General features: G+C 46.3%; 2 long non-coding RNA genes across 4 annotated transcripts in view; both read right to left on the bottom strand.

Annotated features, from left to right (window-relative positions):
- LOC111751290 (uncharacterized) overlaps window positions 1-26,936 on the bottom strand; it is a 276,943-nt gene that overhangs the window by 55,550 nt on the left and 194,457 nt on the right. The gene's annotated exons all lie outside the window — the stretch shown is intronic.
- Window positions 18,359-26,936, bottom strand: LOC135228255 (uncharacterized). Its single transcript, XR_010318653.1, has 2 exons — window positions 24,491-26,936; window positions 18,359-24,075 (listed from the first exon to the last, which is right to left on the bottom strand). It is a non-coding gene; the product is annotated as an uncharacterized LOC135228255 (long non-coding RNA).

Raw genomic sequence — 26,936 nt, 5'->3', positions numbered from 1 at the left:
AATGCAAAATGGTTCAACCATTTTGAAAAATGATATGGCACTTCCTTAAAAAGCTACAAATAGAAATACATATGACCCAGCAATCCCACTCCTAGGACTATATCCTAGAGAAATAATAGCCGTCACATGAGTAGACATATGCACACCCATGTTCATTGCAGCATTGTTCACAATAGCAGAGAGATGGAAACAACCTAGATGCCTATCAACGAATGAATGAATAAACAAACTATGGTACATACACACAGTGGAGTACTATGCAATGATAAAGAACAACAATGAATCTGGGAGGCATCTCACAGCATGGATGAACCTGGAGGGCATTATGCTGAGTGAAATAAGTAAATCACAAAAGGACAAGTATTGTCTGAGACCACTACTGTAAAAACTCATGAAAACGTTTACACACAAAAAGAAACAATCTTTGATGGTTACAAGGGAGGGGAGGGGTGGGGATGGAAAAACACTAAATAAACAAATGATAAGCAGTAACTTTGGTGAAGGGTAAGACAGTACACAATACTGGGGAAGTCAGCACAACTTATACAACACAAGGTCATAGAAGCTCCAGCCAAACTCCCTGAGGGGCCGAATTACGGGCTGCAGGCTGTGGGGAGCTCGGTCTTGGGGAACATCTAGCTCAATTGGCATAACATAGTTTATAAAGAAAATGTTCTACATTCTACTTTGGTGAGTAGCGTCAGGGGCCTTAAAACCCTGTGAGCGGCCATCTAGGATATTCCACTGGTCTCACCCCTTCGGGAGCAAGGAAGAAAGAAGAAAACTAAAGATACAAGGGAAAGGCTAGTCCAAAGGACTAATGGACCACAGCTACCACAGCCTCGACCAGACTGAGTCCAGTACAACTAAATGGTGCCCTGCTACAAATTTTTTTCTTACCACCACTGACTGCTCTAACAGGGATCAAAATAGAGGGTCCCAGTCAGAGCTAGAGAAAAACGTAGAACAAAATTCTAACTCACAGAAAAAAAAAAAGGCCAGACTTCTGGCCTGACAGACTGAAGAAACCCCAAGAGTATGGCCTCCGGACACCCTTTTAGCTCAGTAATGAAATCACTCCTGAGGTTCACCCTTCAGCCAATTAGGCAGGCCCATAAAACAAAATGAGATTAAAGGAGCACACCAGCCCAGGGGCAAGGACTAGAAGGCTGGAGGAGACGGGAAGGCTGGTAATAAGGGAACCCAAGGTCGAGAAGGGAGAGTGTTGACATGTCGTGGGGTTGTTAACTAATGTCATAAAACAATATGTGTACTGTTTAATGAGAAGCTAGTTTGTTCCGTAAACCTTCGTCTAAAGTACAATTAAAACACACACACACACACACACACACAGAGCACATGGGAGATTAGACCAGGAGAATTTAACTAGCTTAACTGTGATAAAGTCTGGTTAGCCAGATTACAGCTGTTTACCCCAGAAGTAAATATCATTGAGCTCTGATAAGGCCGGGAGGAAGGGAGAGCTTGTCTGGCAATTTTATCATCTTGGAGGAAGAAAAAGGAGAGGAGAAAAAGGGGAATAAAAGATGAGAGGTGATAATCTCTGAAGTGGAGATCACTCTTGTGTTACAGCACATGCCAGAAATAAAAGATAACCACTCTTGCAATCTTACTGAGAAATGGCTGCTCAAACAGGAGGGCTGCCTGCCTGCTGCTTCACAGACATAGAAGTCAAGGGGCAGCCTGGAGGCGAAGACAGAAAGAAAAATGTTCCTGGCGAAGAATAATGGGGGCGGAAGGGAGGAGGCTCCAGGAAGAGAGGTGGGCAAGACAGAAAAGATGTCTCATCTCTTCTCTTCCAGAAGCTCTGCTTCCCTGCTTCCACAGACACAGTTCCTTTGAGAAAACTCAAGGTGTGAGAATTGTAACAAAAACAGTAACGATATTTTAGATAGAGAGACAGATAGATAGCTAACTATAGAGGTATATAGCCAAACCAAAACCAGTAGCCACCAAGTCAACCTCAACTCATGGAGACTCCATGTGAGTCAGAGTAGAACTGTGCTACACAAGGTCTGATTTCTTGGAAGTAGGTCACCAAGACCTTCTTCCAAAGTGCCTCTGAGCAGACTCAAACCTCCAGCCTTTAAGTCAGCAGCCAGGCACATTACCCACCCATATAAACCTGTTGCCGTCGAGTCAACTCCTACTCATAGTGACCCTATAAGTCAGAGTAGAACTGCCCCATAACGTTTCCAAGGGGCACCTGGTGGATTCGAACTGCCGACCTTTTGGTTTGCAGCCATAGCTTTTAACTACTACGCCACCAGGGTTTCCATCCCCCCATATAGATACATATACATAGATACACACACTCTAAGATTCTAAGAATCTTATAGCCAGAGCAAAATTCTAAACCATCAAGTTAGGGGATTCTTACTACAGGCAAGATGGCAGGATGAAGGGAAGAGTATATCCCCCAGCAAGGGTGTGGAGACGAAGAGGACTGTGGAGTTTGAAAAAGCATATTTTATGATTTACTTCGAAAATAAATAAATGAATTGCTTTTGTGATATGAATTCCAGGAAATAACACTCAACGAAATCTCCTTAGCTGATGTGAAACCAGTTTATTTAAAAAAAAAAAAAAAAGGTTAGAAAACACTGAGTCTAATCCAACTTCCTTGTTTCACATGTAGGGAAATTGTGGCCCAGAGAAGTAAAGTGATTTTCTCGAGTTCACACAACTAGTTCCCAGCTCTTCCAAAAGTATTCTTGTTACCCCAAGTTTCACCATTGGGCTCCTGGTGTGCCAAAGAGCCTCACCCTGAGAGCATCACTCCTGGACTCAGCCTGTGGTTTTGACCACGTGGATCATGTCCTTAGGATAATCCAGGGTCAGAGTACTTCTTAGAAGGAAGGAATCTTTATTGGCAGGTGCTATGATTTCATAGAAAAACCATGGGCTTTTGACCTGAAGATTGAATTTGTGGCTCCTCACCTTACTAGCTGGATGACTTAGAAAACTATTTAACGTCTCTCTGAGTCTCTCGGTTCTCATCTATAAAATGGGAACCCACCTGACATGACAACAGCTCTGTAAGGACCAAAATAGATCATGCAACTGAAATGCTTGGTATTTAGAAGACATTCAGTTATTGTTAGTTTCTCCAGCTCCATTTCTGAGTACTTAAAACTATAGAATATTAGAGACCTCATAAGGTCATTGGAGCCCTGGTGGCATAGTGGTTAAAGAGCTTGGCTGCTAACCAAAAAGTTGGCAGTTCGAATCTACCAACCACTCCTTGGAAACCCTACAGGGCAGTTTTACTCTGTCCTATAGGGTCGCTGTGAGTCAGAATCGACGCAACGGGTTTGGTTTTTTTTGTTTGTTTGTTTCATGAGGTCATTGAGTGATCCTCTCACGGAGAAGGACAGTGAGTTCCAGCCTAGCACTCTGTCCCCAGCAATGTGCTGGATGGTTTGGCAATGATTGCCAAGAGCCAGCTGCCAAGCTCTGAACCTACCAATCTGGGACACTCTTCTTGCCTGACCACTTCAAGTTTGATTGACAATCGCAAAACACTGTGCTGCCCTTTTAAAGGTTTCTGTTGGCAGCACTTTCCAGCCTCTCTTAAGGAAATTTGTCCTGAGTCTTAACAACCATAGAGGCCTTGTTCCTGGTGCCGTGAAGAAAGGGCTTGAGCAACTGAGAGAGAGCTTTCGGTTAAACATAAGGGAAGTTTCCCTGAAGAGTTCATGGTTGGAAAATAATAGATACGTGTATCGGTTTCCTATAGCTGCTACAACAAATTACCACAAACTTGGTGGCTTAAAACAACAGAAATTTATTATCTTGCAATTTTGGAGGCCAGAAGTCTGAAACAGGTCTCGCTGGGCTAAAAGCCAGGCGTCGTCAGGGCTGCATTCCTTTCTGGGGGTGTTAATGGAGAATCTGTTTCCTTGCCTTCTCCAGCTTCTAGAAGCAGCCTACAGTCCTTGGCTCCTGGTCCCTGCCTCCATCTTCAAAGCCAGCAATGGCCTGTCAAGTCTTCCTCACAGCGTATTACTGACTCTGACTCTCCTGTCCCCCTCTTTCACTCCTAAGGATTCTTATGATTACACAGGGCCTACTGGAATGATCCAGGATAACCCTCCCATCTCAAAGTCATCTGATTAAAATCTTAATTCCATCTGCAACCTTAATTCCCCTTTGCCATGTAACAGAGAATATGCCCAGCTTCTAGGGATTAGGAGGTGGACAGGTTCATAGGGCCATTAGTCTATCACAACGCTCAAACAACCTCTGTGCCCTTCTCCTTGTTGAGATGACAGAAGATATTGCTGACAGATTACAACACTTAATTTGCCTCAGACCCCTTCTTAACACAATTGTTCTGGCAATCACCGTGAGTCAATTAGACTTGTCTTAGAAGCAGACTCTACTTGCTTGCTCTGATTCTAGGTGGTAAACTCTGGAACAGGGGCAGGGTTGTCTGTGAAATACTGATCTTCGCAGGCCATGTAGTCCCAGCAAGGGACAGAAATTTCGTAGAATTCTGTTCCTCCATTTCATTTCTGACATCAAAGCGAATCCATTGTCTACATGGGCCCCTCCCAGCCCTGCAGCTGGAACCTCAGCGGATGGGAGGACACTCTCCAGGTCAGTATTACTTGGAGATTTTCTGAGCCCCAAGGGGTCGAATGTGGACATCTGTTCCATTTGTTTTGGGACCACTGGACCACATCTCCTTCAGTCACTTCCCGACTCTGCCCAGAACTGCTACAGAGCCCTTACCCTTCACGGGAAAAGGAAATGCTATTTCCGCTACCGTGGTCCTTACTGCACGCCTCAGGAAGCGTGACAGTGCTGCCAGACGGGGTCGCCCCATCAAACCTGTTTACGTAAGTAAGCAGCCAGGTCCATCTCTCTTACCCCCAGAAGCCTAAAACCAAATTTCTCTTACAACCGTGGTGTTGTTGTTAGTTGGGGTCGAGTCAATTCTGACTCATGGCGACCCCATGTGTTACACAGTAGAACTACTCCATAGGGCTTTCTTGGCTGTAATTTTAATGGAAGCAGATTGCCAGGCCTTGCTTCCACAGTACTGCTGGGTGGGTTTGAACCACCAGTCTATAGGTTAGCAGTCGAGAGCAAACCATTTACACCACCTAAGGGACCTTCTTACAACTGTTGCTGTTGTTATTGGGTGCTAGTGAGCCAATTTCAACTCATAGCAATCCCAGGTGACATGGTAGGACAGCCCCCACAGGGTTTTCTAAGCTTGTAAGCTTCAACGGGAGCAGATCACCAGGTATTTCTCCCATAGAGTGGGAGCTGAGTGCTTAACTGTTGTGTCACCAAGGCCTCTCTCTTACGACCGTAGACCTATCCAAAGCTCTAGCATGCCTGGCTGTGTGGAGGTCAACGCGCTTGTCCAGACATTCCAAGTCCCTGGCTCAGGTTCCAACTCAATGGTAGAGGTATCTACCGCAACAAAAGGGAAAGCAAGGCGAAGTTCTTCATCTTCTGTGAACTGGATGTATAAAGTTGTGACAAGTCATTTCATGCCTCTGTGAGCCTTTGTTTCATCTAGCCTAAAAAAGAATGGTAGGCCAGATTAATTCTAGGATTTCTTAAAACTCTTATAGCAAATAGTTTTGACTCTCACAGCCTGGAGTAGCTCCAAAAGAAAGGAAGCAGAAAAGTACAGGGACTCAGAAGTGTGGGTTCTGGGAAATGATTGAAGATACTGGGGATGTTCAATCAGGAAAAGAGAAGGCAGCAGACCTCTGATGGTCTTCCAGGCCTCCAGTCCTTTTGTATAAGGTCACATTTGCAAGAGTGGGCCAACCTTTGCCGCCTCCCTCAGAGTGTCAGCCCCCTGCGAAGTAGCCCTGGTATTTCTGGGCATCCCTAGGGGGTGTCTCATGTGTACCCACAGACACATACAGTCAGTTTTCTGGCCACTCACCATTTTGTTTTTCTTTTGACTGCTCCAGGCCCTCTACAGGGCACTGGGCACTGCTTCTCACTCGGTGGTGCTGTCGCTGTCACTGCAGAGGTGCGGGAGGCCTCCTGAGCCCACAGAACTGCATGGCTCTGTGGCGCAGCGGGGCACCTCTCCCCATGGTGTGTTACTCTGAAGACAGGTTCCAACGTGGTTCCCCAGTGACTACCGCATGTCAGTTTACACAGCTCTTTCCGTTTCAATGTACAAACTTCTTGCTCTCCTTGGGTTTCCTAAGGAAGGCCAATGGGGCTGAGTCGTGAGACAAAGCCAGTTGTGAGACATACACCACGCCATGCTCAGAACTTCTCCTCTGTGGCAGTCAATGCTTGGTTGTCAGGTCAGGTGTTATGCCCGTTTCTTCTTCCTTCAAGACGTGCTCCTTCCCAGGAGGCACCACAGTCTCTGATGCAAATAGGCTTCTAATAGGCCCACCCCAGCCATTCTCCAGGCCTGCTCAGACATGTCCAACCAGGACTAGGCTCAAGCTGGGACTCCCTCTACACTTAACAGGTGACAGCCTGCCGCATGGGAGAGGCAATGAACTTACGCTTCCCAGCTACAAGAAGACCAATACTTGGAAGCTACAAATGGACAGAGGTTTTTTTTTTTTTTTTTTTCTTATATGTTGAGCCCAAAATCTAATAGATCTGTCTATAAAAATATGTCTATAAGTATAATGAAATTTCTCAGATAGTTGTGAATTTCCTGTAACGTGGACCGTTTAGTCAGACGCCAGGTGATGCCCTAATGGGGATGTTGTAAAGAAGAGTCTTCAAGTGTCAGACACCCAGCCCTGGAAATCTGTATATCTGTAATCTTTCTCTGTACCGTTGTGGTGGTTAGCTGCTGTCGAGTCATAAATCAGCTCACGGCAATCCCACGTGTAATAGAACAAAACACTGCCCGGTCCTGCGCCATCCCCATGATCGACTATGGGTCAGATCATAGTGATCCGCTGGGTTTTCACTGACTGATTTTCAGACATAGATTGTCAGGCCTTTCTTCCATGGAGCCGCTGGGTGGGTTTGAACCACCAACCTTTTAGTTAGCAGCTGAGTTCTTAACAGGTTGCAGCACCAGGGCTCATTTTAGGGACTGTAGTAATCCAGAAACCAAACCCGTTGCTGTTAAGTCAATTTCGACTCATGGTGACCTACAGGACAGAGTAGAACTGCCCCCTAGGGTAGATTCGAACTGCCGACCTTTTGGTTAGCAGCTGAGCTCTTAACCACTGCGCTGCCATGGCTCCAGGGAGTACAGTTGTTACCCTCAAATGTACCTAGTGGCTGCATTAAGCAGTACGTTCATAGTTTCAGCTTAGGATAGTAAAAGTGAACAAAGTTGGAGTCCAAAGACTTGAAACTGAGCTGTAGGTCTCCTACATGCAAACTATGCAATTTCAGGCAACTCATGTAAATGCTCTGAGCCTTCATTTTCTCAGCTGTAAAATGGGCCTAATAACACAAACATCATAAGATTGATGTGATAAATTAAGATAATTATGTAAGAGTACATTGTGAACTGCAGATGGTATTCCCCCAAGCTGAGCTCTTCAAGTGTGACTGACTAAGGTCTCTACACCCTGTTCTGTTCCTTCTTATTTTGAGTCGTGCCTTGACAGCAAATGAAGGTTCCAAAAGCTTGACTCCTCCATGTCATTAAGGTTGACTCTACTTTGAGGAGGCAGCTCTTCCCCAATTGCATTTTGATGAGCCTGAGGGGCTTATCTTCACGCACTATATCAGACAACATTCTGCTGCTATTCATGAGGTCTTTGCTAGCCAGTTTTTTAGAAGTAAATCACCAGGGCCTTCTTTCCAGCCTGTCTTAGTCTAGAAGCTCCACTGAAACCTGTCTACTGTGGGTGACCCTTCTGGTATTTGAAATACTGGTGGCATAGCTTCCAGCATCACAGCAACATGCAAGCCACCACAGTATGACAAACTGACAGACAAGTGGTGGAACAACGATGATACCCATTGCCTGGCACCCTACCTGGTGCAATGCCAGTGTTCAATAAATGTCAATTGAATGAACTTGATGTTTCTCCAGAGGACAGAAGGCAATCAATAGGTCAAGTTTCTAAGGAAGCTAAATCTGTCTTTAAGTTAGGCAAGATCTATCCAACAGCCAGAGCTGCACTCCAGGCTGGTTCAGAGGCTGATCGCTGTGTTTCTTGGAGGTGCTCAATCACACAAGGCTTAACTGGCTGTCAGAGATGCTCTAGAATGAGCTCTCCCCATAGAGTCAGAAGTAGAGAATAGCAAAGCCACATCAAAGTGTAGATGTTGCTGCCGTTGTTGTTGTTAGCTGCTGTCAGTTGGCCCCCAACTCGTGGTGATCCCATGCACAACGGAACGGAACACTGCCCAGTCCTGGGCCTTCCCTGTGATCAGCTGCGAATCATACCATGGTGATTCACACAGTAGATGGAAGAGTACTGTATAGTTGCATCGGCTGATTTTCAGAAGTAGATCACCAGCCCTTTCTTCCTAGTCTGTCTTAGTCTGGAAGCTCCCCTAAAACCTGTTCAGCATCACAGAGGTGATGACACTTAGCAGAAAACCGACCTTGCTCCGGCCCAGAAAACTGCCTTACATGCCAGCATCTTAGGACACACAATTCAAGGTCAAGCATCACCATAATTACAAATTACTGTGTGCTGTGGACCTTTGGTGTTCTCACAAATACGGTAAATGTCAAAGCTGCTCATGTCAAGGGTCTATAGAAAACCACGTTATCCCTAGACCTCCAAATCCAATATGCCACAATGTTGTGACTCTGCATTTATGCATTGGCACCAGACGAGCCCTGGGTGCATTCATTTGTCCTACGAGCGTTAATTGATCACCTATGATATACTGTCCTGTGGGGAGAGGGGCTTGGGGAAGACAGCAGAAGGATAAACCAAACAGACTTGGCCTTGTCTCACAGGGTTGCAGTACAAATATTGATTCCATTTCAGCAACTATCTCCAGGAAAAGGTAAAACAGCAAGGAGGGGGGAAAAAAACTCTGCATGCTCAGAGAAAATTATGGGAATAAATTCAAAGCAATCCTAAAGTCTTAGAGAGTCTGAAGATATATAATTAAAGTAAAAAGATGGATCTTAAGCACAGATAGTTCATATAGCCTCAGGCTACTACTTAAAGAGAAAAGAATAGAAGGAAATACACCAATATGTTAACGGCAATTATCTTGGATTATGGGTGCTTTTGCTCCATCTTTGTGTTGCTCTGTTGCCCATTTTTTCTACAATGAGTTATATGTTTTTTCTGTGATTAGAAAAAAATCCGTATTATTCATTTAAGAAAATAATGTCATCTTCTCATTTTCTGGGTGTCTGCAGGAAAGATTTAAAGGTGTCCACTGGAATTTCATCTTCCCATTGTCAAGATCATCCTTACTGTGGGAGAAAGAGGGAAAGTGGGAGCAAATTCTTACTCTCAGCAAGTCTTTAAGTTGTTTTCTTCAATTTCCCAGCTAACATTTCTGTAGCAGACCTACCTAACATTGTCTCCTGGCCACGTTCTCTGAGAGAAGCAGCTCCACTTCCAGGCACTGAAATTGGAGCCTCTAGGTGGCACAAACGTTAAGCACTCAGCTACTCTCAGAAAGGTTGGTGGTTGGAATCCATCTGGAGGCACCTCAGAAGAAGGGCCTGGGAATCTACTTCCAAAAGGTCATAGCCCTTGAAAACCTTACAGAGCGCAGCTCTACTCTGTTCACACACGGGGTTGCCATGAGTCAGAAATAACTCCAGCAACTGGCTTTGTTTTTTGTTATGTTTTGTTTTGTTCTTGTTTTTAGTTTTGCTTTTCTTGTACCACCCAACCTTGCCCCTGGCTCCCAAGCTGCTGCTATTGGACCAGAGCAAGATATCTGACTCAAGTTAAGCCAACAGATTTCCTCATTCAGGAATTTGGAATTGGAACAATGAGACTAAGTTGCAGAAAGATGATGGTACTTAAACAAAAAGTTAGTCATGTAGCATCATTGCTGTTGTTGTTAGGTGTCATCAAGTCAGTCCTGACTCATAGCGACCCTGTGTACCACAGAACGAAACACTGCCTGGTCCTATGCCATCCTCACAATCATTGTTATGCTTGAGCCCATTGTTGCAGCCACTGTGTCAATCCATCTCCTTGAAAGTCTTCCACTTTTCCTCTGACCCTGTACTTTACCAAGCAAGATGCAGTCTCGCCAAGGAGTGTTCTGGTTGTACTTCTTCCAAGACAGGTTTGTTCATTCTTTTGGCAGTCCATGGTATATTCAGTATTTTTTGCCAACTCCGCAATTCAAAGGCATCAATTCTTCTTCAGTCTTCAAGGTTGTATCCTTTCGCCATACCTATTCAATCTGTATGCTGAGCAAATAATCCGAGAAGCTGGGTTATATGAAGAAGAACAGGGCATCAGGATTGGAGGAAGACTCATTAACAACCTGCATTAGGCAGATGACACAACCTTGCTTGCTGAAAGTGAAGAGGACTTGAAGCACATACTGATAAAGATCAAAGACCACAGCCTTCAGTATGGATTACACCTCAACATAAAGGAAACAAAAATCTTCACAACTGGACCAATAAGCCATATCATGATAAACAGAGAAAAGATTTAAGTTGTCAAGGATTTCATTTTACTTAGATCCACAATCAACACCCATGAAAGCAGCAGTCAAGAAATCAAAAGACACATTGCATTGGGCAAATCTGCTGCAAAGGGCCTCTTTAAAGTGTTGAAAGGCAAATATGTCACCTGGAAGACTAAGGTGCACCTGACCCAAGCCATGGTATTTTCAATCGCATCATATGCATGTGAAAGCTGGTAAATGAATCAGGAAGATGTAGCATTGGGGCATGGCTAAAGCCATGACAAGTGAAAGCCACAAAGAAGTAAAAACTGAGACTCTCTCAGAGGAAACCCCTGAGGAAAGAGTGGAACAGAAGAGAGAGGCAGATAAGAGGCCACCTGGCACAGTGGAAGGAAGAAGGAATAGCCTCAGTCCTGACTGCCCACTTCCATTGCCCCGATAGCCTGTCTCTTCTTTAGATGTCTGTGGGATTGACTGTTTTATTCTCTCAGAAAGTTCCTGTTTATTTCAACTTATCTGAGTTTCTCTTCCTAACCACCAAAGAGGTTCAACTAAGACAATTTCCTTAGGTTATACAGTTGCTATGAGTCGGAATTGACACAATGGCAACAAGTTTGGTTTGGTTTTTGGTTTCAGCAATGAAACAGCACAATTCCCAAGGCAAAGTCATAGAAGCTTCATAGACACATCCAGATTCCCCGAGGAATCGAATTAATGGGCTGAAGGCTGGGACCACGGCCTCGGGGGACATCTAGCTCAACTGGCATAACATAGTTTACTAAAAAAAAAAAAAGTTCTACATCCTACTGTGATGAGTAGTGTCTGGGGTCTTAAAAGCTTGTGAGCAGCCATCTGAGATACTCCAACCTGTCTAGAGCAAGGGAGAATGAAGACACCAAAGGCACAAGAGAAAGATTAGTCCAAAGGACTAACGGACCACAACTACCACAGCCTCCACCAGACAGAGTCAGCACAACTAGATGGTGGCCGGCTACCACCACCAGCTGCTCTGACAGGGATCACAATAGAGGGTCCTGGACAGAGATGGGGAAAAATACAGAACAAAATTCAAACTGAGAAAAAAGGACCAGACTTACTGGTCTGATAGAAACTGAAGAGACCCCGAGAGTATGGCCCCCTGGGCACACTTTTAACTCAGTACCAAAGTCACTCCTGAGGTTCACCCTTCAGCCAAAGATTAGACAGGCCCATAAAACAAACAATAATACATGTAGTTCAACCACGTATACAAGACTAAATGGGCACACCAGCCCAGGGGCAAGGATGAGAAGGCAGGAGGGGACAGGAAAGCTGGACGAATGGAAATGGGGAACCCAGGGTTGAGAAGGGGAGAATACCGACACATCGCGGGGTTGGCAACCAGTGTTATAAACAATGCGTATTAATTGCTTAATGAGAAACTAATTTACTCTCTAAACCTACACCTAAAGCACAATTAAAAAATAAAAGAATTTTATGAGGCTGGGTTAAAAAAAAAAGTCCAATTTGTCATTTTTTGCCAGCAGATTATCTATTCTTCCTGTTACGAAGCCTCTCCCGGGCCTAAGGCACGGTTACCTAGGAGGCCATGGGCTGCAGTCTCTTCCTCTACCATGGGCTTCCTCTAACCAAAGGCCCCTCCACACAACCAGCTCAAGCCATGCTCCCTCCCCAAGCTCAGGGCAGCATCTTCACTTTCCACAAGCCAAACACACCAGGGGTGGTCTGCAACACCCATCAAAGGCCATTCTGCAGCTCCATCAAGAAGTACTCAGTGTGGTCAGAAGAACTGAACGGTGCCTCACAACCATTACTGAACATTTGGATCAAAGATTCTATAGAAGAATCCTGATCCAAGTGGGGAAAACGCAGAACGGAATTTCAAATTCTCAAAGAAACCAGACTTTCTGGAGCCATTGAGGCCAGACGATCCCCCTGAAACTATTCCCCACAGGAAATCTTTAAACCTGGAAATGAAACTACCCCCTGAAGTCATCTTTGAACCAAATAATAGTTAAGCCTAATTGGAAAAGAATGTCTGCATTAAGCATTGTACCCTTTTAAAGAATTTTCTAGATATGATCAAGTCGACAACAGCAACTTGAAATGATAGACGCAGAGCTTGGGGAGGGAGGGCAGTGAATTTGTGCTCACGAAGTGAACTAGTTTGGAAACAGTTATCCAGAAAGATGGCACAACTTGAAAAATGTAACCAATGTCATTGAATTGTACACGTAAAAACTGTTGTAGTGGCGTATGTTTTGTTGTGTATATTTTCACCAGAAAATCAGTCAATATATCTTTAAAAAATAATGGCATAGGCGGAAAAAACCAAGTGTTCAGTGCCCTGTGACCTTATGAACTCCCCAAAAGGCAGAAGTTTGTCCCTTGGGGAGAAAGACTAAGAGTCTAGCAGCCACTGCCTCAAGCCAAAGGAGAGGGAAGAGGGAGCCTGACAGCTCTGAGGTAAAGCCTCTTTTTGTTAAGACAACGCAGCAAACTTTTTTTAACCACAGCTGACATCACTCTAATAAATCACCATCATGTCTTGAGGGATAGAAAAAGCCAAAACACTGTCACATTTGATTTCGCTGGCTACTCATGTCTCCAGAACAAACCATGTGTTTTTAATCAACAACACTTTGTTTTGCATTTCTCAGACCCCAATACTCTTTAAATAGCTGCTTTTAACAGAGGGCTATTTTAAACCCAGTGCCAGCTTTCTTGCAGAGGACATTAAGAAACAGAGGACCACGTTACCAGCTCGTCAGCTTATCCTGGGCACTTTCTCTTCTGTGATTATTATGTATTATGAGGTTGTATCTGTCTGTTTAGGGTGGAGGTGGGGAATCCTCAGCCCTCTTTGGGAATTTAATTAGATGTCTTCCCAGAACTATGGAGTTTTTTGGTTTCTCTAACAGGCAACTCGACTGGGTTATGGGAAAACGGCAAATTTCCAGCCAAACGAAACAAGAGAGAGTCACATCTGGGACTGGGAGTCCAACGGAGGGAAAGAGGAGGTGGCAAAGGAGGGAGCCTGTTGGAGGGGAAAGGAGCAATAAAACAAGATTTCCGGAATGGCACATGTCAGTTTCAGCCTGCAAACTGGCCCAGACTTTTTGGAGGCAGAAGTGCTCGGGCCAGCCCACTGAAGCTTGTGTGGTGCTCATCCTTCCATTTACAGGACATGAGTGGCACCTCTAGGCAAGAGTAGGCTGTGTGCAGCAATCTTTCAGCCAAACGGGTCCCCTACATGACTGCCCATTGTTCCAAAATCTCCACAGTGATTGTTAGCTGGGTCCACCTTGTCCAGACATCAGTCTCTAACAACACCTGATTTTACAGAGACAATAAAAAGGGACTGAGGGAGACGATCATAACCTGAACTAGAGAAAACCCCTGTACCATTGGCTCGACATTTAACTCAAGCCGAGATTAACAGACCAAGCAAAACTGCAGGCGTGGCCACCATGTGGTTCTAGTGTTAGCCACCATCCTTCAGCCATAATGGCAAAAGTATTCTCCTTGAGTGACTAATGAAACCCTCTGACGTGGGGCAGGCCAGGGCTTCCGTCATTCCTGAAGATCCTAATTGTTCACCCTCTGATGATCAGATCATGCAGGACCCACAGGGGACCTAGGAGCAGACTCCCAGACCCATGGCATGACATGTTAGCCTCAGTCCCTCCTGGGTCTGAACCAGTGATATAACTGCAGAAGATTCTCAATTGCTCAACGTCCGTTCTTTAATGAAGAGTCTTCATAGACTATCTACTCTCATTATTCCTTTTTCTACCTATAATTGGATCAATTGACGAAAAATGATGTGTGACTCTACTGTACCAAAAGCCCACTCAGCCAATGTCTTCAGCAAAAGTGCCAAACACCTTCTGCAACTGTGTTTAGAGAGGACTGGTCATTCATATACACCCCGACATAGTGGGGGGAGTTGTCTTCCAGACAACACTCAGCCTGGGAGACCCCCTCCATGACTCAGAAGTCTGTTCCATGATCAGTTCTGTCTCCCTCTAACAAATGCATCCTCAGTTTCCTGAGCCAGTATTCGCAGCTGTTCACTTGCAGCCTCAGTGGGTTTTGCTATAGTATAAGACTCATCTACAAGGGTTTCATTTAGTCTTGGGGTTTGTCTTGGTCATCTAGCACTGCTATAACAGAAATACAAGTGGGTGGCTTTAACAAACAGAAGTTTATCTTTTCACAGTTTAGGAGGCTAAAAGTTCAAATTCTAGATGTAGGCTCTAGGGGAAGGCTTTCTCTGTCTGTCAACTCTGGGGGAAGGCCCTTGTATCTTTTTTAGCTTCTGTTCCTCGGTTCCTTGGCAATCTTCATGTGGCCTGTATCTTCCCCTCTGTTAATACTTCCTTCTCTGTACGTAATCTGCTCTTTTTATATTTCAAATGCAATTGGCTTAAGACATACCCTACACTGATAAGGTCTTTTTAACATAACAAAGAAAGTCCTATTTCTAAATGGGATTACATCCATAAGCAATGGGGTTTAGGATTTACAGCACATATTTTGGGGGACACAAATCAATCCATAACAGAGCTGACTATTTACAAGTCCAGGTTAGGGATGACTTTTCCAGTTGAGTATTGTTGTTGTTGTGTGCCACCAAGTCAATTCCAACTCCTAGCAACTCTGTAGGACAGAGTAGAACTGACCCATAGGATTTCCAAGGCAGTAAATCTTTATGGAGGCAGACTGCCACATCTTTCTCCCTTGGAATGGCTGGTAGGTTCAAATCACCAAACCTTTCAGTTAGCAGCCAAGTGCTTAACCACTGTGCCACCAGGGCTCCAGTTGAGTATTACAAATCATTATTTCATATCATGGCCTGGGCCCTTAATGTTTATGACAAATGTCTTCATCCACTTGCTTGTCCGCACAGAACAAACTAGGACACCTGGGAAGATAGTGAACTATCAGCAAATATCCTCTGGTGTTATTTATAGGGTAATCAAGATTTGATTCAGAAAAAGAGAGGGGGTGTGTGTGGTGGAGGAGATTGTTAAACTCCAGGATTGACGCTTGGCAGGAACATCCTTAAACAAGCCTCTGTAGCTCTTCTCGTGTTTACCACACCTGCTTTCCAGGGGCTCCCATCCATGGCAATGGCCAGGTGTGCCTAGGTATGAGGATTAGGAGCCTTGCCACTCAAAGCACGGTCCATGCCCTACGGCACTGGCATGCTTATTAAAAGTGCAGAATTCTAGCTGCCCCAGACCTACTGACTCAGAATCTGCATGTTTACTAAGATCCCCAACTGATTTATGTAAATATTATAGTTTTAGAAGCACTAGTATTTCTTAGCCCTGGGTACATGTTAGAATCACCGGGGGTGGGGGGGGAGGCTTCGTAAAACTACTGATATTAAGGCTTCACTTCAGACCAATTAAATCAGAATTTCTGCAGAGCTGTAGAGCCTAGGCTTTAGAGTTTGAGCTATCCCTAGTAATTTCAATGTACACCCAGAATTGAGACAACTGGTCTAGAAGAATCATTATTCATTGAGGGTCTACTATCTTCCTGACTCTGATGAGGAGCTTTACAGTCTTTATCCTCACCATAACCCTAGAAGTGTAGGCACTGCCCTCCCCACATCCCATAGGCTCTATGTCAGAGCTGACAATTGAACCCAGAGTCTGAGCTCCAGGCACCACCCCAGCCAGTCTTTCAATAATAGCAATATCCCCACATCTGAAGAAGACTGACTTAACAGGGAAAAGCAGCCACATAGCTCAAGGAAGTCCAGGCTCAAGGAATGCAGTGTTACCCTATTGAACAAACAAAACAGGCTGCAGTGGGAAGAGGAATGGTAGGCAGCAAGAACACAAAGTTGAGAGTGTGCCACTGCACAGCTAGAGAAGTCCTGGGTCAAACAAGGCAGTGCCCTCTCTGGGAAGGCCAAGTGCAGCAGCTCACAGACCATGAGACCTGCCACCTGGAGGAAGCTTCCAGTGATCCCTGCCCAGTCACACCCAGAAAAACCAGGCCGGCCAGGTAAAGAATTCCAGCCAGGTGAAGAATTCTAACCAGGTTTAACGGGACATTTATGAACAAAATGCACTTATTAGTAAACAGTAATTACAAGAGAGCAGTTGCCTGGGAGGAGCAGGTAACATGGGGGCCCATTTTCTGATGCCTTCTCTGAGCAAACCCTGTTTGAACTTAAAACATCCCTGCTGTCAACACGAGTGTTTAAAGAGGCCTGGGTTTCTGAAATACAAGCAGTAATCCTAATGCCTGCTCTTAATTGAAGGTGCCATAATTTACTGGGTACTTTCACATGCACTAATGCCCTTAACCTTCACAATAACCCTGTGAGGCAAGTATTTTTCTCCACCCCATTTTATAGATATGGAAACTAAAACTCAGGGGTTATTAAGTGGCAGGCCCAAGGCCACATAGCTAGTGACTGAGTCATGGAGCTGGAATTTGAACCCAGGCCTTCTGATAAAAGACCAGTATCTGTTAGACTTCCCCCTATCTGCCTCCCAGACCAAGGTTTTGTCCTTCAGGCAAAACTCCCAACCTGCAAGGGAATGTCTTCCTCCACTTCTGGAATTCTGTTTGCTGCTAGTCACCAAAGCCTGTATGCTTAACAGCCTACAGCCTGTGCACTAGCAGAACTCTTGGGAGAGACTGTTGTTCCGAGGGGTCTCCCCTCTCTGAGACTTAAAGAAGCCTACATGCAGTTGCAATAACAGAAAAGTTGTTACTGTTGTTAGTTGCCATCAAGTCAATTCCAAACCCATGGACACTCCGTGTGTGTCAGGGTAGAACTGCTCCATAGAATTTTCAAGGCTGTGACCTTTCGGAAGCAGATCACCAGGCCTGTCTTCCGAGGTACCTCTGGGTGGGTTTGAACTGCCAACCTTTCAGCTGGTACTCAAGCGCTTCCTTTTGCACCATCCAGGGACTTCCTAGTGGAAAAGTAGGCCAACCCAAAAGGAGATCATACCATTAGGTTCCAACTCATGGCAATGCCATGTAGGTCAGAGTAGAACTGTGCTCCCTAGGGTTTTCAATGGCTGATTTTTCAGAAGTAGTTCACCAGGTCTTTTTTCCAAGTCACCCCTGTGTGGACCTTGAACCTCCAACCTGTTAAACGGTTAACCAAGCACATTAACCTTTTACACCAACCAAGAGTGCCTAAAGGAGGGTGAGGACAGTTTAAACTTGAAGGGTTTACACATAAACACACTCACAGAGGCAGGCACTTACACACTGTATCTCAACAGCAGGACATTTTCAAGGTCACGTTTTAAGTTGCCCCAAAATTCTGGGAGGAAGTCATGAGTAAAATTGTTGCTATTGAGTCAATTCTGACTTATAGAGACCCCATAAGCCAGAGTAGAACTGCCCCATAGGATTTCCAAGGAGCAGGTGGTGAATTCCAACTGCTAACCTTTTGGTTAGCAGCCTGAGTTCTTAACCACTGCACCTCCAGGGCTCCAGTCATGAGCATAAACAGCCCCAATATGGCTACAAAGTTATAAATGTCATCACTGACTTGCAGAAGATTAAAGAATCTGGGAACAAATTAGCCTGGTATAGATAGTGACTTAAAGAAGAATCTCAGAGAGGAGTTGGAGAAGCCAACAACTTTAAATCCTGTAAAGTTTTTTAATCAAGTTACTCTATTATTTGAAATTGGCAGAACACCAATGGGTTTATTCCAAAGACATAATTTATGATTTTTTTTTTTCTTTCAGTTTTCTTTTTTAAGGGCATTAGGGTGTTAGTTCCTTGCTTCCTTCTTCTTGAGGGTTTCTTTTTTTTTTTTTTTTTTGGGCAATATGTCACTTTCTTTTCTCAAATCTGTTTCCATCCAACATGTATAAAATGGAGCCAGTTCCAGGCAGCCCAATAACTCTTGTTTTCCTCACACACACCCCGAGAAGAGCTCCTTCCTCGATTAAACTAGCCAGCCCTGGAGCCACAAGCAAGAGAACACAATTTTGTACAAAAGGTTGTTCTCCTTCACCTGGCTCTCCTTAACTGTTTAGTTATTCCCTTGTAGGAAAAGAGAGGGGGGAAAATTCTCATTGCCAAATCATCCCCGAAATCACGAGTGAACTTTCGCCTCCAAGTGGACTCCCTCTCCAGTCCATTTCCTTCAGCAAACCTTCCTGAAGGGCAGTTTTAGTCACTCCTGATGCCCCCAGCTCCTTTTGAATTTCTTCCTCGCCATTCCTGGACTACCCCCTTACCCCCACCCTGGTGCCCCACCCCCAGCTTGCTGATTCTCTTTCTCCTAGCTTCTCTGAGGGCCGCTTTCTCCCTGTCTGCCTCTCCTGCTTCTTTCTCAGGGAGCCCCCAGCTCCCTGAGTGCCCTGGGAGTGCACACATTCATGCAACACCCCTCCCACAGGCCCTGAGAAATCCCAGAGATCAAAGAGCTCAGAGTGAGGCCAGGTGTCCATCCTCCTCCACAGGCCATGATTAATCAAACCGCCTGACTCACAAGGAGATCAAACCAGGCACCCTGCCAGCTGTTGGTTAAAGCTGGCCTTCAAGTTGCCCTCATTAAATTTCTTTTCCCTCTTTCTTTCCCTGCTGACTCCTGCCCCGTGATCATCTCTTGGATCTTTCTCTCAGCTCTTTCCTCTCTCCTCCTTTCTCCTTCCGCCAGGTTTTCAATATCCGTTTTGCTCCATGTCCCTTCTTCATCATCTTTCTCTTCCTCCACAACCCACTACCATTCTACAGACGCTCCTTCCCCTCTGTCCTCACTTTCTACTGTTCCTTTGCCTGAAGACTCCCTTCTTGACCCTCCTACTCAGCCACAGAAAGTTCCAGGAGGAAGTCGTCTGTGGTGTCTGTGCCAGGCTGCCTGGGTACCAGGCTGCAGGGGTGTTGGAGAGCAGGTTTCCCCAACATTCAAGGCCAAGAATGAGTTCAGCAATGCTGAGCTGAATTCTCACCTGACCCTCTCTGCAGCAGGCACAGACCTCTACAGCACCACACACACACATATACTCACATGCACACATACATGCATATATACACACACACATGCATATATACACACACACACGTGCATGCATACATATGCATATATACACATAACACTATGCACACATACACACATATACATACATAAGCACACATGCACACACAGATACACACATATGCACACACTCACATGCACACGAATACATATACATACACACAGACCATACCTGGGCTACTATTCACTTCCTGTTTTTGAAAGGCCTCTAGGCTGTCAGAGGGCAGCTCCTCAAAGAAGCCCCTCGTGGTTGGACCACTGGCCATTTCTCACCTCAGAACAATTTTCAAACCCCCACACAAAGAACCAGACTCACCCATGAGCAAAGAAGCAGGAATACAACCCAGAAGCTGGAAAACTGGGCAGAGGGCCTTTCTTTTCTTTTCCTGGCATCTCTGCCCAGACAAGGAAGGATGGAAACATTGGATCCTGACTACTTCCTCGGCTGATGTGTTGAGAATATTTACTCCAGTTGTCTAAGAGTTATTTTTATACACTTTTTCCTACAACAAACACTGGCAAAAAGCAAATCCAGGCTGCAGAGCACTGTCCCCTCTTTCTCAGCCTCGCTATGTACGCATCTATGTCTTTTTTAACTTGTTTCTTATTTCGGAGGTTCTTAAAGCACAGAGGCGAGAGAAAACACAGATGGAGCGGAGCAATGTTGTAGCTGTGCACAGAAGACATTGCGCCGCTTTGAAGATTTTTAGAAGACTTGGAAGACCTCAAGATGTAGTGAGGGTTTTGAGGTTCTTTTTTTTCCTCTTTGTGTTGAAAATTATTTCCTTGCTTCCTCTCTCGGTTTCATTTCTGTATGCCTGGCATCACCTGCTGCCGGTGGGAACACAGGGCCCCTTGGCCTCAGTGACTGGGTCATTCTGGCTGCCCCCGGTTTGACCCCACTGCTACCTGCCGGTGTTTCCCCAGCTGTGAGCGAAGAGAGCCTGGTGGGAGGAGAAGCCATCCATCAACTCAGGCAGCAGCAGAGGCCTGGATGAGGGCGAGAAGGGTCAGCGCTGGCGCGCCCTTGAGCACGTCAGAGGGGGCAGAGGGGATTACAAATTGTTGAGATATCCACACTGGGCTTGATTGATGATACAGAATGAGGGGCAGCGTATGGACAAGCTTCAATCACTGGTTTGTCCCATCCTCCTGTCCTCCTCTGGCACCAGGGCAGAGCCGCTCTCCTGTTCAACACCGGACTTCCTCCAGCCCACCCCCACCGGCCCCTTTCTCCCCAGCTCTCTTTTTCATGCCTGCTCACAGCCCATCCGTCAAGCCATGCCCCGAAGTTGACCTTCCGCAGAGAACAGCCAGCCTAAGAAAACCATTTCTTTCTGAAAAACCTCACCAAAGACTTTTATTAATGCTGGCAGGCCCGGCAGTCAAAGGAGTGCCACCATTCCTTCCCCCGTGTCCTGCTGCCTCCTCAACCTGAGTCCTGTTCGCCTGGAGCAAGAGTGGGAACGGTAGTGTGACCGGGATTCTTTAGGAGTGCTCCCATTTCTCTCTCCCAGCCCCAAACCCACTTCTGCCCCAAGTGGGCCCAGCTAGACCTAGCAGTCAACTGTGGAGCTGTGGGTGCTTGTCCCACACTGAGACCCACCAGTTTATCCTGTTGCACTCTTCACTTCCTTGTGGCCTGCCCTCTCAGAGGCAGTGGTGGGGTTTCAGGAAAGGCACTGTGACCTAGCTTGGAGAAACGCTAAAGTCAGCTGAAGAGAAACATCCAGCTTTTTGGCAGCGTGAGCTGGAATGGGGAGGAGATGTGTTCTGGACTTGGGCGGGGGAAGGACAAGTCATTGGGCAGTTTCTAGCTGGCGGGGGGACCTGTCCATCTTCTTAGGGCTCCTTTTTTGGAGACCACACAGGTTGCCAGTCACGCCACTGTGGCAGTACAATAGAACAGAGACTGGGGACATGTTGGGGCAAACAGTGGTGGGAGATGTTTAATAGAATTACTATCAGGCCTCGAGTTAATGAATCACAACTGCAAGAAACCATGATAATCCAGCAGGCATTAGTGACAGATTAGCTTCAAAGCTGCCATAAAAGTGCCATAATGCTTACCTAACAGCATGATTAACTCTCCCGGTACAGAATGCTTTATGGGGGAACCAGGCACCAACAGAGGCTTGACAGAAAGCCATGGCAAGATCCCCGGGACGCCGGGGGCACCCCCACCATGGCTGGCCTATTGGCTTCCGCTCTGCCTGGAGGTGATCTTCCCTACTGGATTGTGGGCAGACCAGGCAGCTGCTCAGGCACACCCCAGGGCTGGTCTCCAGAGGGAAGCAAGCATTGTCTCCTGGAGTCCCTGCAGTGCTTTGCCCCTTACCAAGTAGCAGCTATTCCAGGGGACTAGGAAGTCACATAGTCCCAACCTCCAAGGTAGCCACATCCTATGACGAAAGCTCCACCCCAGTCCCTGATCAAAGGACCCAGCTTGGAGCAGCCTGGAAAGGGTGCTGTCTTGGGAACTCACCATGACTCTGCTCCTCCCTAGCTGTGGAACCAGAGTCAGTGAGCCTCTCTGGGCTCAGGCAGCCAGGTCCAGCCTGCATCCCTCACCACTAGACTATATTCCAGGCATAATGCAAATCTCCTCATGCTCATTATTTCATTCACTGCCCCCCACCAATCTGATGAGATAGTTACTATCATTATCTTCATTTTACAGACATGGAAACTGAGCTTTGGAGAGTCGAGGTGCCTAGCAGTAAATGTGGAAGCAGGCAATATCCCCCTGGTCCTTGCTTCTCTATCAGCCCTGGGACCACCACCTAACCTCAGGGAAAAGCAGCTTGTGAGACACTAGATAGTATCTTTTATGAGGAAGGGAGGTTCCCCTCTGCTTGATTGCCCACCCCTTCAGGCAATAAACCAGGTGAAGGGACCTCCTGAGAGTTATCCTCACCTCTACCTTCAGGGTAGTGGAAAAACCATGGCCTGGAGGCAAGAGACCTGCACTCTACATCTCCTCTTCACCTGGGCTCAGTGGATGCCCTCCTGATAGTGCTACCTTGGGCACTCAACCACCCTTCATCTCAGTTTCAGCTCCTCTTTTGTACAACGGGGATAAAAAAAAAAGAAAAACACTCAACCACCCTTCATCTCAGTTTCAGCTCCTCTTTTGTATAATGGGAATAAGGATAGTAATAATAATACCTTGCCTGCCTGACAATGGGAAACTGAACATCTTGACCCCTTGAGGCTCAGATCTGCCTGTTTACATCCCTCCTGCAGCGTGCCCACAGACTCCACTCCAGAGCCTCTCACCACGGCCTGCCCCTCTTCCCATAAATTTGGAGGCAATTAGCATAAAGACCAGTTCCAAAGGGAATTCTCAGAGCCATGTTCATCTTCATAATGTTGAAGAAAATCCCCCAGGAGGCCTGAGTTACCGCTGTGGCAGGCAGGCTGTTCTGGTCTGTTTAACTAGGGCTCTACGAGAGGCACGCAGCCCTCCCTCCAGATGGCCTTCCTTCCAGCCCACACTGTCCAAGAGCACCCACCCAGTGGGGACTCCCATCAGGCTGCCCTCTGATAACATTTCAAAAGGGAGCATCAACAGGCTCCAGGTTTTTGCAGATCTGTGCTTCTTTTAAATTCCAGAATCAAATGGCAAACCATCATTCAATCAGCAAATATTTACTTTTGTCGGACACCATGGAAAAGGCCGAGAAGATTCGCTATACTCCTTTGCAGCCTTGAATCCCAAAGCAGAGACATAGGCTAGTGGGAATATATGCTGAAGGCATGTGCTGGCTGACACTGGGTTGGGCATTCTGAAGGTGACTGACTGCCTTGCTGTCCACCATGTATCTCTGGTAGCCATGTTCTCTTGTCTACGCTGTTGGCCTAATGTGTGCCAAGTGGGTTCCAACACTTCAGATACAAAGTCACAAAATCTCCAGGTTGGAAGAGACCTAAATGATTGCTTCTTCCACCCCTCCCCAAGTCTACCCCCATCTGCTATTGACTCCTCTTGAATCAAATATGTAGTTCTTATTTCAACATGCCATGCCCAGTGAAAGCTCAATAAATATTTATTGATGGTGGTGCCCATGATGAATTAACAGCCAAAGCTATAAAAGTAAAGTTTTACACAGGAGAGACCCTGGTGAGAAAGAAACTGCTACATAAAGTTAGAAATTTTTCAAAATGACAAGCGATCACACTTGCACACACACACATACACATATACATACACACAGACACGGTGTGGCAGGGACAGGACCACAGTTCTTTACCTTGCCTATCCAGGAAATCACATTGGAAAATAGAAAATGTCTTTATGATAGAAAATTCTGGTAATGCCCATATGTCAAAACCAGCCTGCTCCTCTGGTGGAGGGCACGCTCACCTTCTCAGGGCCAATCAGCACAGCCTGTCAAGATCTGCCTGGCCCTGGACCCAGAGTCTTACTTCATCTCCTTTGCCAGAATCAAGGCCCCGAAGCAATTTCTGTCCTGGAGAAACAAAATGGCACTGCTGAGTGCTTTACTGAGTGTCCAAGGTGGGCTGAGGTAAGTGCCATAACATACACAATGCTGAGGATGCTAAAACTTCAACAACAACAAAAAAGATCCAGGACAGGATGGGTACCTTGAATGAGCTGTTAACAAGTTAGTGTGCACCTAGAAGGAAATTCTGGGGAATGTCACCATAAAGAAGTCAAGAGCATCAAGGCCTAGTGAGCAGAGACCCGTCATTGCCAGCCAATTATACTGTGTAGCCCCAAGATGTTTATACGTGTGAACATGCTAACTGTAGGTCTAAGAGCCTCCTGTGGTTCTTTTTTAGGGTCGACCAACAGAGGTAACTTTTTCCCTTATCTGGACAGCCTGAAGCCCCCACCCTCAGCACAGAAGCACCAAAGCTTACTGTAGCCCACTTCAATCTCCATCTCGATGACCCTTAGAGTGAGTTCAGGGGAGCCTGCTAGTTCACAGGAAGGAGACAGGGCCTTTGCAAACTGAGCCACAGAGATACTTGAAGTTCAGTGAGGAGTCCTGGTCCCTCTGAAACCAAGCAAGAGACAACCATTTACAAGCTGGTAAGACACATGGGGAGTCCTTTGGTGGTGCAAACAGTTAGTTAATGCACTCAGCTGCTAACCAAAAGGGTGGAGATTCAAGTCCACCCAAAGGTGTCTTGAAAGAATGACCTGGAAATCTACTTTTGACGAGTCAGCCATTGAAAACCCTATGGAGCACAGTTCTTCTCTGACACACATGAGGTCACCATGAGTCAGAATCAACTTAGCGGCATCTGGTTTTTAAGACACACGGGTGAAAGAAAAACTCATCCAGCTTGCAAGGGAAAACAGAGAAAGCCTTGAAGAAATGGATTAGAATTTGTCCTAAGCTTATAAAGTGAGATTGCATGTGTAACTCGCTCCCTTTGAGCTTGGTCTTTACCCCAAGAGACCAGGCTCAGAAACTGGGTTGAGTATCCTAAAGTGCAGTATGTGGCAGAGTTGGCAGAGAAGGAAAGGGTACAAAGCAGGAGTAGAAAGGAAAGGCCATGAAAACCAAAGGCAGAATCTTAGAAGGACATTTCTACCCTTCCCTTTCCCACTTCAACTTTTTAGAAGCTCCTCAAGAGAGCAATGAAGAGAAGCAGATCAGGGAGCTGGAGAATGGGGCCTTCCTGGGGCTGCCTTGCCCCTTCCAGTCCCCTCCTGGACTCCTGATTGTTCTCCCGCTTCCAGCTCTTGTTCTTTGTCCGGTCCCCAGGAGCCCCCTATTTGGACTCTATGCTGGTGGTTGACCAGCAACCTGGGATAAGGGGGCAGAGAGAAAGAGACAGAGAACCTATCAACAACAGATTTAGTGGCATTGCCCTGTGCCAGGCACTCTGGTAGCGAGAGTCCTTCCCACAGGAAGATCACAATATGTCCATGGACAGAAAGAGAACACCCGCAGTCCAGTTGGCAATACCTGTTGGCCTCTTCCCAACTCAGGCCTGTCTTCCCCAGCTGCTGAATACTGCCTCATGATTCTGCTCTAATTTTTAGTGTTTGTTCCTGCCCAGATGGGGTGTCTGATCTTGCCATAACCAATGTTTTCTGCATAAGGGGACCTGGTACATTTTTATAGGAACCCAGTGGTTCCCTGGGGCCAGACTCTAATGCTGTCCAGATGCAGAAAAACAGAAGGGCCATTCAAAAACAACCGAAATATCAACACACATTGAAAGCGGTCTGTTAGCACTTGTCATAAGCACAATAAACAAAACAATGAAACCATCAGAAAGTACCGTGAGACAGTTAGGCTTTAGGAACTTGGCTTTGATGACTTAGAAAAGCAAAGAAAGGGGGCAGAACCAGTTCCCACTTGGGCTGAGGCTTGTTTGTTCTGCTTATCTGAAGTCAAAGCTAACAATCCTCACCACGATGAAAGGACCTAGAAGTTTCTCCTTTGCAACTAGCTCTTCTTCCCATTGGTGCAGCGGTCGATTTCTGCACATGGCCCATAAAACACCCGTTTATATTACACCACTCCCATCTCTTGAAAGACCCTTGTTCCCTCTGCGTTCCCTGTGAGCCAACAAGCAAGAGTGTGTACTGGAGTTCTTACCTGGGTGGGCTCCAGGAAATAAGGCCGGTGGGCAAGAACGCAGGAGAACCCTGTGTCTGTCATGTCCTCCTTGACAGTCAGATGCCCTAAGCCCAGGTGAGTCACAGTGGGCACCAAGGGGCTGCTGGTTCTGCCTGAGGGCCTGCTGCAGAGACATTTGTCCTGCCTTTTGGAGGAAGAGTCTGGGGGAGAAATGTCAACGGCCCACCTGGCAGACACAGCACATAGCCTTCCAGTCTGAGCTGTAGAGCTGGGGGTGGCCCTGCCCCCGGGGTAAAATGAGGCCACCTGTTTACCACAGTCACTCAAGGTTGTTTCCCAGCATCTCACTGCTCGGCTTCACTTAATTCCCGCAATGGGTGCTGGCCAACTCATCTATCAAATTACCCACCAGTGATTTAAGTGAGCTTAGTTCTTTTGTGTGCACTCCTCACGTATTTGACTCTTAGTCAAGCAAAATAGGGGATTGATCAAAGGGACGTGGGGAACAGACAGAGCTGTATACTGTGGGAGACAGGGGCGCCATGAGCTAGTAGGGTCTGGTGACAAGAGGGAGAGCCTGGGAGGCCCAGGACGTGGGCTCTCATCCTCTGCTTGGCTGCAGGATCCTAGTCAGTCCTTCGCATCCCTCTCTCCCCATGTACCTAGCTGGCCAATCTAGTAAGACTATGGGCAGATGAATCAAAAGACTCCACTCCGTTCTTTCCTCCTTATTGGGAGGGAAAAAAACATCAGAACAAAGGAACCAA

This window comes from Loxodonta africana, chromosome 19, assembly GCF_030014295.1.
Source record: "Loxodonta africana isolate mLoxAfr1 chromosome 19, mLoxAfr1.hap2, whole genome shotgun sequence".
In the NCBI taxonomy this organism is placed as follows: Eukaryota; Metazoa; Chordata; class Mammalia; order Proboscidea; family Elephantidae; genus Loxodonta; species Loxodonta africana.
This window is presented reverse-complemented; position numbering and strand designations above follow the sequence as displayed.